Source organism: Convolutriloba macropyga, unplaced genomic scaffold, assembly GCF_964194025.1.
Source record: "Convolutriloba macropyga unplaced genomic scaffold, txConMacr16.3 SCAFFOLD_5125, whole genome shotgun sequence".
Taxonomy (NCBI): Eukaryota; Metazoa; Xenacoelomorpha; order Acoela; family Convolutidae; genus Convolutriloba; species Convolutriloba macropyga.
Window position 1 is genome coordinate 1,001 of NW_027452868.1, and position 11,500 is coordinate 12,500.

General features: G+C 43.1%; 1 non-coding gene and 1 pseudogene across 1 annotated transcript in view; both read left to right on the forward strand.

Annotated features, from left to right (window-relative positions):
• Window positions 1–9,448: 9,448 nt before the first annotated feature.
• LOC142357860 (5.8S ribosomal RNA) lies at window positions 9,449–9,600 on the forward strand (annotated as a pseudogene).
• Window positions 9,601–11,283: 1,683 nt separating this feature from the next.
• The window catches only part of LOC142357861 (large subunit ribosomal RNA), a 3,522-nt gene continuing 3,305 nt past the window's right edge, over window positions 11,284–11,500 (forward strand). Inside the window, exon 1 of the ribosomal RNA XR_012761717.1 lies at window positions 11,284–11,500. This exon is cut by the window's right edge and continues 3,305 nt beyond it. This is a non-coding gene — a ribosomal RNA (large subunit ribosomal RNA).

Below are 11,500 nucleotides of genomic sequence, written 5' to 3' on the forward strand. Positions count from 1 at the left end.
CGGTGACCGATAAAGACCTGACCAAGGCCTGTAGTAAGCTTGGTTAGGCATTACAGGAGTTAACACTAAGACCGAGGGGTCTTAGAGAGCCCTCTAGCGGGGCGAATAGAGCTAGATCGAGCCTTGGGAAAGCTAGATCGAGCAGGACTGAAGCTAAGCAAGAGACCGAAAGGTCTGTCTGGTCCTCCTAGAGAGGCCAAGAGAAAGTACGAGAAGCTAACTAAAGCTTGATCAGGCCTTCAGCAAGCACGACCGAGCTGTACCGGAGCTAACACTAAGACCGAGGGGTCTTAGAGAGCCCTCTAGCAGGGCGAATAGATCTAGATCGAGCCTTGGGAAAGCTAGATCGAGCAGGACTGAAGCTAAACGATAGACCGAGAGGTCTGTCTGGTCCTCCTAGAGAGGCCAAGAGAAAGTACGAGAAGCTAACTAAAGCTTGATCGGGCCTTCAGCAAGCACGACCGAGCTGTACCGGAGCTAACACTAAGACCGAGGGGTCTTAGAGAGCCCTCTAGCAGGGCGAATAGAGCTAGATCGAGCCTTGGGAAAGCTAGATCAAGCAGGACTGAAGCTAAACGATAGACCGAGAGGTCTGTCTGGTCCTCCTATAGAGGCCAAGAGAAAGTACGAGAATCTAACTAAAGCTTGATCGGGCCTTCAGCAAGCACGACCGAGCTGTACCGGAGCTAACACTAAGACCGAGGGGTCTTAGAGAGCCCTCTAGCAGGGCGAATAGAGCTAGATCGAGCCTTGGGAAAGCTAGATCGAGCAGGACTGAAGCTAAACGATAGACCGAGAGGTCTGTCTGGTCCTCCTAGAGAGGCCAAGAGGAAGTACGAGAAGCTAACTAAAGCTTGATCGCGCCTTCAGCAAGCACGATTGAGCAAGACCGGAGCTAACACTAAGACCGAAGTGTCTTAGAGAGCCCTCTAGTGGGGCGAATAGAGCTAGATCGAGCCTTGGGAAAGCTAGATCGAGTAAGATTGAAGCTGAAAGAGTGTCAGAGGAGCAAATGAACCTCCAAAAAGTGAAAATCAAATTTTAGAAAAAAACACAAGTTAAATACTGCATGGACAGTAATTCTATGTGTGGGGCATTATTAGGGAGAGGTGTCTTGTCAAAATATGGCTGGACTAAAGACCTCAACCCGGATAGGGTGGAAGGCCCTATGATTGGTCTGTTACTAATCGGTGACCGATAAAGACCTGACCAAGGCCTGTAGTAAGCTTGGTTAGGCATTACAGAAGATAACACTAAGACCGAGGGGTCTTAGAGAGCCCTCTAGCGGGGCGAATAGAGCTTGATCAAGCCTTGGGCAAGCTAGATCGAGCAGGACTGAAGCTAAACGATAGACCGAGAGGTCTGTCTGGTCCTCCTAGAGAGGCCAAGAGAAAGTACGAGAATCTAACTAAAGCTGGGTCGGGCCTTCAGCAAGCACGACCGAGCAGTACCGGAGCTAACACTAAGACCGAGGGGTCTTAGAGAGCCCTCTAGTGGGGCGAATAGAGCTAGATCGAGCCTTGGGAAAGCTAGATCGAGCAGGACTGAAGCTAAACGATAAACCGAAAGGTCTGACGGGTCCTCATAAGAGGCATGGAGAAAGATCTGATACTAAAGTACCTCTCGGAAGTAATAAAATATGCCTGATGAAGCCGGGTATGATGTTTGTTGTTTGATGGCATTCATCGATTAGGTCTGGTGGATTCCCCATTACTCCGAGTGGTACTAGTAGAGGCTCCTACAGGGGTGAGCAAAGCGAGATCAAGCCTTAGGCAAGCTAGATCGAGCAGAACTGAAGCTGAAAAGCAAAATAAATGACAGGTCTGTCCAAATCAATAAACTTGAAATCCAGTGTGGTCACCACGGGTCACGAGGTGAATTCCTAGCGATTGTCTGCTGAACGTATAGGAAGGCCCGAAACGAACGATAATTTCATTGCACAGTGGAGATACTATACGTTCAGGAGTAGCATACATCGGGTTTGATCTATGATCATGTCTGGTCTCCGAGGATCCACCGGGTTACCAACTGGCACCGCTGTACTGGGTGTAAAACTGGGCCACCTGAAGTCCCGGGTGTAAAACTAGGTGCCTCTGTGCCAAAGTAGCGGCTTGCGTAGTGCATTATGCCTCCGGCTTGCGAAATGGTTATAAGCAATAACAACAGGACGCCGCGGGGTGTTCACTTAAAGGAGTAACGTTCTCTCAAGGGAGGGGATCTAAAAATCTTGATAAAACATTTATTCTATGCAAAATTTGTGCGCAAATTTTGCAAAGTAAAAAGCTGCACTGTAGCAAATTCTATGTGTGTAGCATTATTAGGGAAGTGTTGTTTGATGGCACCTCTCTACTTGATGCACCAAAGAACTACCTTGATGGCTCATGACCGCTGGTAATCTGTCGTCGCTAGTAGTTCGGAACTGAGAACAAATATGTTCGCAAATTACAACAATTATACAGCATATTGCTGAATAAAGCAGAACCGAATAATACTCAGTGACTTTACACCAAGACTGACTAATGTCTGGATTGTATCGTCCTACTCGAGTAAGGCGAAGAAAAGCTAGAAAGATACGCTTTTCACAAAGCAGGCTTAATGCATGCAAACCAAGGAGGAAGGAGTGATGCCCCTCCTTATAATAAGCAGAACCAAATAAAGAACAGACAGCATCATCTGTACAGTGACCAAGAAGAGGTGAAACTTCTGTATGTGAAAAGGCAATTTGAGCGAGATTTATTAGCAGACTAGTATTATGTTGTTTCTAGTAGGCGAAAGCCGAAACATCAACATGTGAAAATCTGATATTAAATCCTCAATCATTTTCCCTAGTATTATACAGCTATGAGTAACCTTAATTGGACACGGCAATTATTGCTGACCGGTGAAACTTTCGCATGGGAAAGACACACACACTTCTTGACAAAGCAATAAGTATTATGCTGTTTCTAGTACGCGAAAGCAGAAACATCAGCATGTGAAAGTTGTGAAGTTGAAGAATTTTTGTGTTGAGTACGATGTTGTTACTAGTAACCATGTCGACAGCTGAGAACTGTTCTCTAACCAATAGAAGGTGAAACTTCTGTATGTGAAAAGGCAATTTGAGCGAGATTTCTTAGCAGACTAGTATTATGTTGTTTCTAGTAGGCGAAAGCCGAAACATCAACATGTGAAAATCTGATATTAAATCCTCAATCATTTTCCCTAGTATTATACAGCTACTAGTAGCCGTAATTGGTCAGGGAAACATTGTTGACCGGTGAAACTTCACATGGGAAAGACACACAAATTACTTGACAAAACAATAAGTATTATGCTGTTTCTAGTATGCGAAAGCAGAAACATCAGCATGTGAAAGTTGTGAAGTTGAAAAGTTTTTGTGTTGAGTACGGTGTTGTTACTAGTAACCATGTCGACAGCTGGAAAGCTGTTCTCTAACCAATAAAAGGTAAAACTTCTGTATCTGAAGAGGCGGCGTGATTGAGATTTTTAACAGACTAGTATTATGTTGTTTCTAGTAGGCGAGAGCCGAAACATCGACATGTGAACATCTGGTTTTTAAATCATGAGTCAATTCTCCCTAGTATGATACAGTTGTTAGCCGGTATTGGTAACAGTAGAACAGAGATTTGGAGGGCAAAACCTGCTCATGGGAAATGCTCACAGAGCGCTATCTACCAGTACACATAGTATTATGCTGTTTCTAGTACGCGCGAGCCGAAACATCAGCATGTGAAATGTGTAATCGTGGGTAACTCTAAGTGTGTAGAGTACTGTGTAGTAACTAGTAGCCATGCCAAAGCATGCATTGAAACTCTTCGTGATTTAAAAAGCTCAAAGCAAGATTGACGAGGCCGCAAGGCTATGTCTTTCTAAATTCGAACAAATCGAAAGATTGTTCAAAGTACAATTAAACTGATTGATCCTGTCAGTTGCCATATGCTTGTCTGAAAGACTAAGCCATGCATGTGCAAGCGAAGCTTGAAAAAGTGGAACCGCGAATGGCTCATTAAATCAGTTACTATCTATTAGTTGATTTGCAAGCTAAATGAATAACTGCGGTAACCCTGCAGCTAATGCATGCTGATTGTCCGACACTGTCGGAGACTTTTACAAGACTACACCGGGTGATTTGCTAAGTACAGACACATCCCGTGATGAGTCCTAGTAACTGAAAGATCCCAGATAGCTTCGGCTTGGGGACGGAACTTCCGAATTTCTGACCTATCAACCTATGATGGTAGTGTAACGGACTACCATGGTTGTGACGGGTAACGGGGAATCAGGGTTCGATTCCGGAGAGGGAGCCTTAGAAACGGCTACCACATCCAAGGAAGGCAGCAGGCACGCAAATTACCCACTCTCCGCACGAGGAGGTAGTGACTAGAAATAATGATATGAACCTTTATGGTTTGTAATCAGAATGGAATGGACTTAAAAGCTCCATTGATGAACGAGTAGAGGGCAAGTCTGGTGCCAGCAGCCGCGGTAATACCAGCCTCTACAAGCGTATGCAATAGTTGCTGCGTTTAAAAAGCTCATAGTTGGATCTGTTTGAGTAGAACGGCAACATGGTCTTCAGTTAAATCTGTTGACTCGTTCCGCTCATCCTTCGCATCGAAGAAATAGTTTGCACTTAAATGTGACGAACTGTGGAAACGGTGTTTTCACCCTGAGAAAATTAGAGTGTTCAAAGCATCCTTTGGGATCGAATAATAAAGCATGGAATAATGGAGAATGACCCGCTACTCGATTGATGCCGGTTGGCTGAGTGCGGTAATGATTGAAAGGAACAGACGGGGGCATTTGTATTGCTACGTTAGAGGTGAAATTCTTGGATCGTGGCAAGACAAACTACTGCGAAAGCATTTGCCAAGAATGTTTTCATTAATCAAGAACGAAAGTCAGAGTATTGAAGAGGATTAGATACCCTCGTAATTCTGACCATAAACTATACCAACCTACAATTTGTCAAAGTCGATCTTGACTTGGCAAGAGATTAACCGGGAAACCAAAGTTTATTGGTTCCGGGGGAAGTATGGTTGCAAAATCGAAACTTAAAGGAATTGACGGAAGGGCACCACCAGGAGTGGAGCCTGCGGCTTAATTTGACTCAACACGGGAAAACTCACCCGGTCCAGACATCTTAAGGATTGACAGATTGAATATCTTTCATGATTATATGGGCGGTGGTGCATGGCCGTTCTTAGTTAGTGGAGTGATCTGTCTGGTTAATTCCGATAACGAACGAGATCTTCTCCATCTAAATAATGAAATTCACTATATGTGAATTCAAACACTTCTTAGAGGAACTATGCGGAATTAAATACCGCAGATGAAGTGAGGCTATAACAGGTCTGTGATGCCCTTAGATGTTCTGGACTGCACGCGCGCTACACTGTGTACTTTTAGATTGAGTACTCAGCCCTTGGTCCGAAATGGACTGGGCAATCAGAGAAAAGTACAGCGCTTCAAGGGGATCGTCTGTTGTAACTTGCAGACGTGAACCAGGAATTCCTGGTACTTATGAGTCAACAACTCATAGGGATTACGTCCCTGCCCTTTGTACACACCGCCCGTCGCTACTACTGATTGGATAGTTAAGCAAGAATTGCAAATTCCTACTGTTGGGACTTCGGTCTCCGGCAACGGGATGAAGCGGATCGAGCTTAATTGTCTAGAGGAAGTAAAAGTCGTAACAAGGTTTCCGTAGGGGAACCTGCGGAAGGATCAGTGATTGATTCCTTCGGGCATGGCTGCTGGTAGAGGCCATGTCTGTAGTGCGCATGACGCTCTGTCGCTAGAGATTGCTTGGCAACCAATCTCGAATTATGTATCGAGCTCAAAAACTACTTGTGTGGATACATAGTTCAGCAGTCATGGCAAGGGACTGCTTAAAGGGAGACTAGTTAGCAAAAGCAGCCTAGCAGAACTGCAGCTATCTAGATCTCAGAAGCTGGGTTATAGAAGCCCAGCTATAGACTTGTGAATGAGAAAGGCCTAAAAAGGTCCACAAGTCGCGTGGTTAGAACCGACACGCAAAAATCCCAGCGAGTGACAGAGCGTTGCGCTGTTCAGTGGGAAAGAGTTGAGCTACTCGGGGCGCCCACTGAACTTGCTCCGAGCCAAAGGCTCGAAAAAACACAGCTTAGCCTCAGATCCTTTACATAGAAGGCTAGCTAAAATAAACTTACCTTGGACGAGGGTAAAGTTTAGTCAGTTCTTAGGGGAGAGTAATCCACAGCTTCTCGCCCTCTGAACATTCTCCCAGATATGTAGGTCTGGGAGAGTCTCCTCCTGTTCTTCGGAATCTGGAGGTAGACAAAGACAGTACGATACGATCTTGCATCGGGATGACTAACCGATAATGATCATAATCTGACAATTTTTCCGGCTTGAGGCACCGGAGTCAGATTAAAGACACATACTGAACTAAAGGCGTATGTGCAAAGCTTGTCGGAGTGTAGAGAGTCAAGCTGAGTTGACTCGTCACGTGGTGATGACAACAGCCATGTGCAAAACACTCACAACTTTATCGTCTATGTGGAAAAGGTTGCTAACAGCGCTCTCTATGAGAGGCCCTCGCATATAACTATACGAGGAAAAGGCGATAGAGTTGTTTGAATGTGGGGCAGGTTCATCGACAAGCTAAGTTGATCACATTCTTGTTGTGGCATCCTACTAGAATTGGTCACGGTCTGCACCAACTCTCCCCAAGTTGGCCAGACTTAAAACTAGAAATAAGGTTTGCAGCTATGTGAACCTAGAAACTGTAAAGGAGTTGAAAGAACTTAAAGGAATTGAAAGAGGCCTTGAGGTATATCCTCTTGGTAAAGACCCACAAAAGCTCACAAAAGTGGCTTCGAAGGGCAAAACTGGTTCATCCAAAACAATTGGAGAGCTTAAAGCAGAACCAATTCGAATGAAACACTATTGGTGAAACTTCATCATGAGAACGTCACAAGCTGATCACGCTCTATGATATGACTAGTATTATGTTGCTTCTAGTAGGCTAAGCGCAAGCCGAAACATCAACATGTGAAAGTCGTAGAATTTTGCAATCAAACTGTGGCTAGTACTGTGATGTTACTAGTAACCTGGTGTTCCGTCATATGGCCAAGAGAGCATTTGAAGGCGAAACTTCTGCATGGGAAAGCTGCATCATGATCAAAATTTTATATCGAGTATTATGTTGACGTTAGTAGGCCTTGGCCGAAAACGCAGCATGTGAAAGGTATAGATAAAAGTTATTGTTGCAGTCAGTACTGTGTAGTTACTAGTAGCTGGATTTAAGCTCAAAATGAGACACTGTTGGTGAAACTTCATCATGAGAATGTCACAAGCTGATCAAGCTCTATGATATGACTAGTATTATGTTGCTTCTAGTAGGCTAAGCGCAAGCCGAAACATCAACATGTGAAAGTCGTAGAATTTTGCGATCAAATTGTGGCTAGTACTGTGATGTTACTAGTAACCTTGTGTTACGTCATATGGCCAAGAGAGCATTTGAAGGCGAAACTTCTGCATGGGGAAGCTGCATCATGAACAAAAGTTTATATCGAGTATTATGTTGACATTAGTAGGCCCTGGCCGAAAGCGCAGCATGTGAAAGGTATAGATAAAAGTTATCGTTGCAGTCAGTACTGTGTAGTTACTAGTAGCTGGATTTAAGCTCGAAATGAGACACTGTTGGTGAAACTTCATCATGAGAACGTCACAAGCTGATCACGCTCCATGATATGACTAGTATTATGTTGCTTCTAGTAGGCTAAGCGCAAGCCGAAACATCAACATGTGAAAGTCGTAGAATTTTGCGATCAAATTGTGGCTAGTACTGTGATGTTACTAGTAACCTTGTGTTACGTCATATGGCCAAGAGAGCATTTGAAGGCGAAACTTCTGCATGGGGAAGCTGCATCATGAACAAAAGTTTATATCGAGTATTATGTTGACGTTAGTAGGCCCTGGCCGAAAGCGCAGCATGTGAAAGGTATAGATAAAAGTTAGCGTTGCAGTCAGTACTGTGTAGTTACTAGTAGCTGGATTTAAGCTCGAAATGAGACACTGTTGGTGAAACTTCATCATGAGAACGTCACAAGCTGATCACGCTCTATGATATGACTAGTATTATGTTGCTTCTAGTAGGCTAAGCGCAAGCCGAAACATCAACATGTGAAAGTCGTAGAATTTTGCAATCAAACTGTGGCTAGTACTGTGATGTTACTAGTAACCTTTTCTTACGTCATATGGCCAAGAGAGCATTTGAAGGCGAAACTTCTGCATGGGGAAGCTGCATCATGAACAAAAGTTTATATCGAGTATTATGTTGACGTTAGTAGGCCCTGGCCGAAAGCGCAGCATGTGAAAGGTATAGATAAAAGTTATCGTTGCAGTCAGTACTGTGTAGTTACTAGTAGCTGGATTTAAGCTCGAAGTGAGACACTGTTGGTGAAACTTCATCATGAGAACGTCACAAGCTGATCACGCTCTATGATATGACTAGTATTATGTTGCTTATAGTAGGCTAAGCGCAAGCCGAAACATCAACATGTGAAAGTCGTAGAATTTTGCGATCAAATTGTGGCTAGTACTGTGATGTTACTAGTAACCTTGTGTTACGTCATATGGCCAAGAGAGCATTTGAAGGCGAAACTTCTGCATGGGGAAGCTGCATCATGAACAAAAGTTTATATCGAGTATTATGTTGACGTTAGTAGGCCCTGGCCGAAAGCGCAGCATGTGAAAGGTATAGATAAAAGTTAGCGTTGCAGTCAGTACTGTGTAGTTACTAGTAGCTGGATTTAAGCTCGAAATGAGACACTGTTGGTGAAACTTCATCATGAGAACGTCACAAGCTGATCACGCTCTATGATATGACTAGTATTATGTTGCTTCTAGTAGGCTAAGCGCAAGCCGAAACATCAACATGTGAAAGTCGTAGAATTTTGCAATCAAACTGTGGCTAGTACTGTGATGTTACTAGTAACCTTTTCTTACGTCATATGGCCAAGAGAGCATTTGAAGGCGAAACTTCTGCATGGGGAAGCTGCATCATGAACAAAAGTTTATATCGAGTATTATGTTGACGTTAGTAGGCCCTGGCCGAAAGCGCAGCATGTGAAAGGTATAGATAAAAGTTATCGTTGCAGTCAGTACTGTGTAGTTACTAGTAGCTGGATTTAAGCTCGAAGTGAGACACTGTTGGTGAAACTTCATCATGAGAACGTCACAAGCTGATCACGCTCTATGATATGACTAGTATTATGTTGCTTATAGTAGGCTAAGCGCAAGCCGAAACATCAACATGTGAAAGTCGTAGAATTTTGCGATCAAACTGTGGCTAGTACTTTGATGATGCTTGTAGCCAACCGAATTGGTTGAAAAGCCCAATAAGTAAGCTAACTTGGGAGAGCTTGTTGGAAACCAAATGCTACTAGATTGGTCCAAATACATCCTTCAACAGGGGATCACTTGGCTCGCTTTACGAAGAGGAGCACAGCTATATGTGTTAATTCGGTATGAATCGCAAGATTTGTTTACCGACCTCTCTAACGCAAAAGGCGGTCTCGGCTTCGGCTGTTGACTGCGTCCGATTCAGGGTTATATAACTCTCGATTGAACACATTGATGTTCTATTGTTGGTGCTTCCAATAAAATTGGAACACTTAAAGCAGAACCGATTCAAATAATAGCATTCTGATCAATGATTGCATTCCTTGATCAAGAACTGCTGGAGTCATTGTGATGGCGAATTTTCTTCATAAGAAAATTGCAAAGAGACGGAACTTAATGAGACTAGTATTATGTTGTTTCTAGTAAGCGGAAGCTGAAACAGCAACATGTGAAAATCAAGTTTTGTTCAATGATCTCGAGGCGATAAGTACTATGAAGCAACTAGTAGCCTAAGCATGACTCAGATTTGAGACAGTCAAAAAGACTGGCGAAACTTCTTCACATGAAAGTTACATAGAGAACTACAAATGTATACAGCGAGTATTATGTTGTTTCTAGTAGGCGAAAGCTGAAACATCAACATGTGAAAGTTGTCTGCAAACTGTAGAACGATATGTGATTAGTACTGTGCTGTTACTAGTAGCCAGTCTGACTGTAGAAGCCAAGACAAAGGGAAACTAATGCATCTGAAAAGGACAAGTTATGGAAAGGTATGCACGATAAGTATTATGTTGTTTCTAGTAAGCGGCAGCTGAAACATCAACATGTGAACGTCGTTGTGTACAGTAACCTAGAACTATATAGTCCTTAGTAACGTGCATTTACTAGTACCTGTAATTGGTATTCAGACTCAGGCAGTTTGGAATAGTTTGGCAAAGATGCACCAGAGAAAACTGGGATTTGATACAGAAATTGTTGAATACAAGTATTATGCTGCTTCTAGTAGGTTGAATCCGAAACATCAGCATGTGAAAATTGAAAACATTTCTGGTTCGAATTGTCACAAGTATTTGGTGATCTGAGTAGCCAAACTCACTACAACGCCAATTGAAGGCAAAAATTCTCAACGGGAAAAGCTATTCTCATTGAATGAGCTAACAAGACGAGTATTATGTTGCTTCTAGTAGGCGAAAGCCAAAACATCAACATGTGAAAGTCTTGCTGAACAAATTTAATGTTGTTGAGCTCAGTACCGTGTGAATTAGTAGCCATAATTGGCGAGCGAAAATTGAACTGGCGAAACTTCGTCTTTGGAAAATTGCAGATGCCGAGCACTTATTTTGCAACGAGTATTATGTTGACTGTAGTAAGCGAAAGCCGAAACAGCAACATGTGAAAGCTGTTGAAATTTGTGGTCATTTTGCAATAAGTACAAGGAGTGTAACTAGTAGCCAGGTCAAAATTTGGGATAAGAATGAGCAAAAATTCTGCATGAGAACAGTTGAAATTATGAAACTAAATTACAAAGACTAGTATTATGTTGTTTCGAGTACGCGAAAGCGGAAACATCAACATGTGAACGTTTGTAACGAAGTTTCGTTAATTTTCAGCCTAGTACTGAGCAAGAACGAGTAGCCTCATCTCCAATCCCACGCAAAATGTAGTGAAATATGTGAGTGAACCTTATTCACGGTGAGGGTTTCCCGAGGTCTGTATTGCAGCGAGTATTATGTTGCTTCTAGTAAGCGAAAGCTGAAACAACAACATTTGAAAGTTGGAATTAATGACTGAATGGAAACTTCGACCTGTGTTTGATAGTAGTAGCGAACAAAACTGCTGAATCGGTTTCTGTCTCATATTGGTCAGTGAACCAATTAAGAGACAATCAACTACATAACCTGAATTGGGCGAGAGAACCCCCTTAACTTAAGCATATCAGTAAGGGGAGGAAAAGAAATCAACTGAGAATCCCTTAGTAATGGCGAATGAACAGGGAAAAGCTCATCGGGAAGAGAAATGGCAACATTTCTCGGTGTCCGGTATGGTTTGATGCTAGACTGGTGAATTTGTCCTGATGTCTACTGGAAAGTAGCATCAAAGAAGGTGAAAA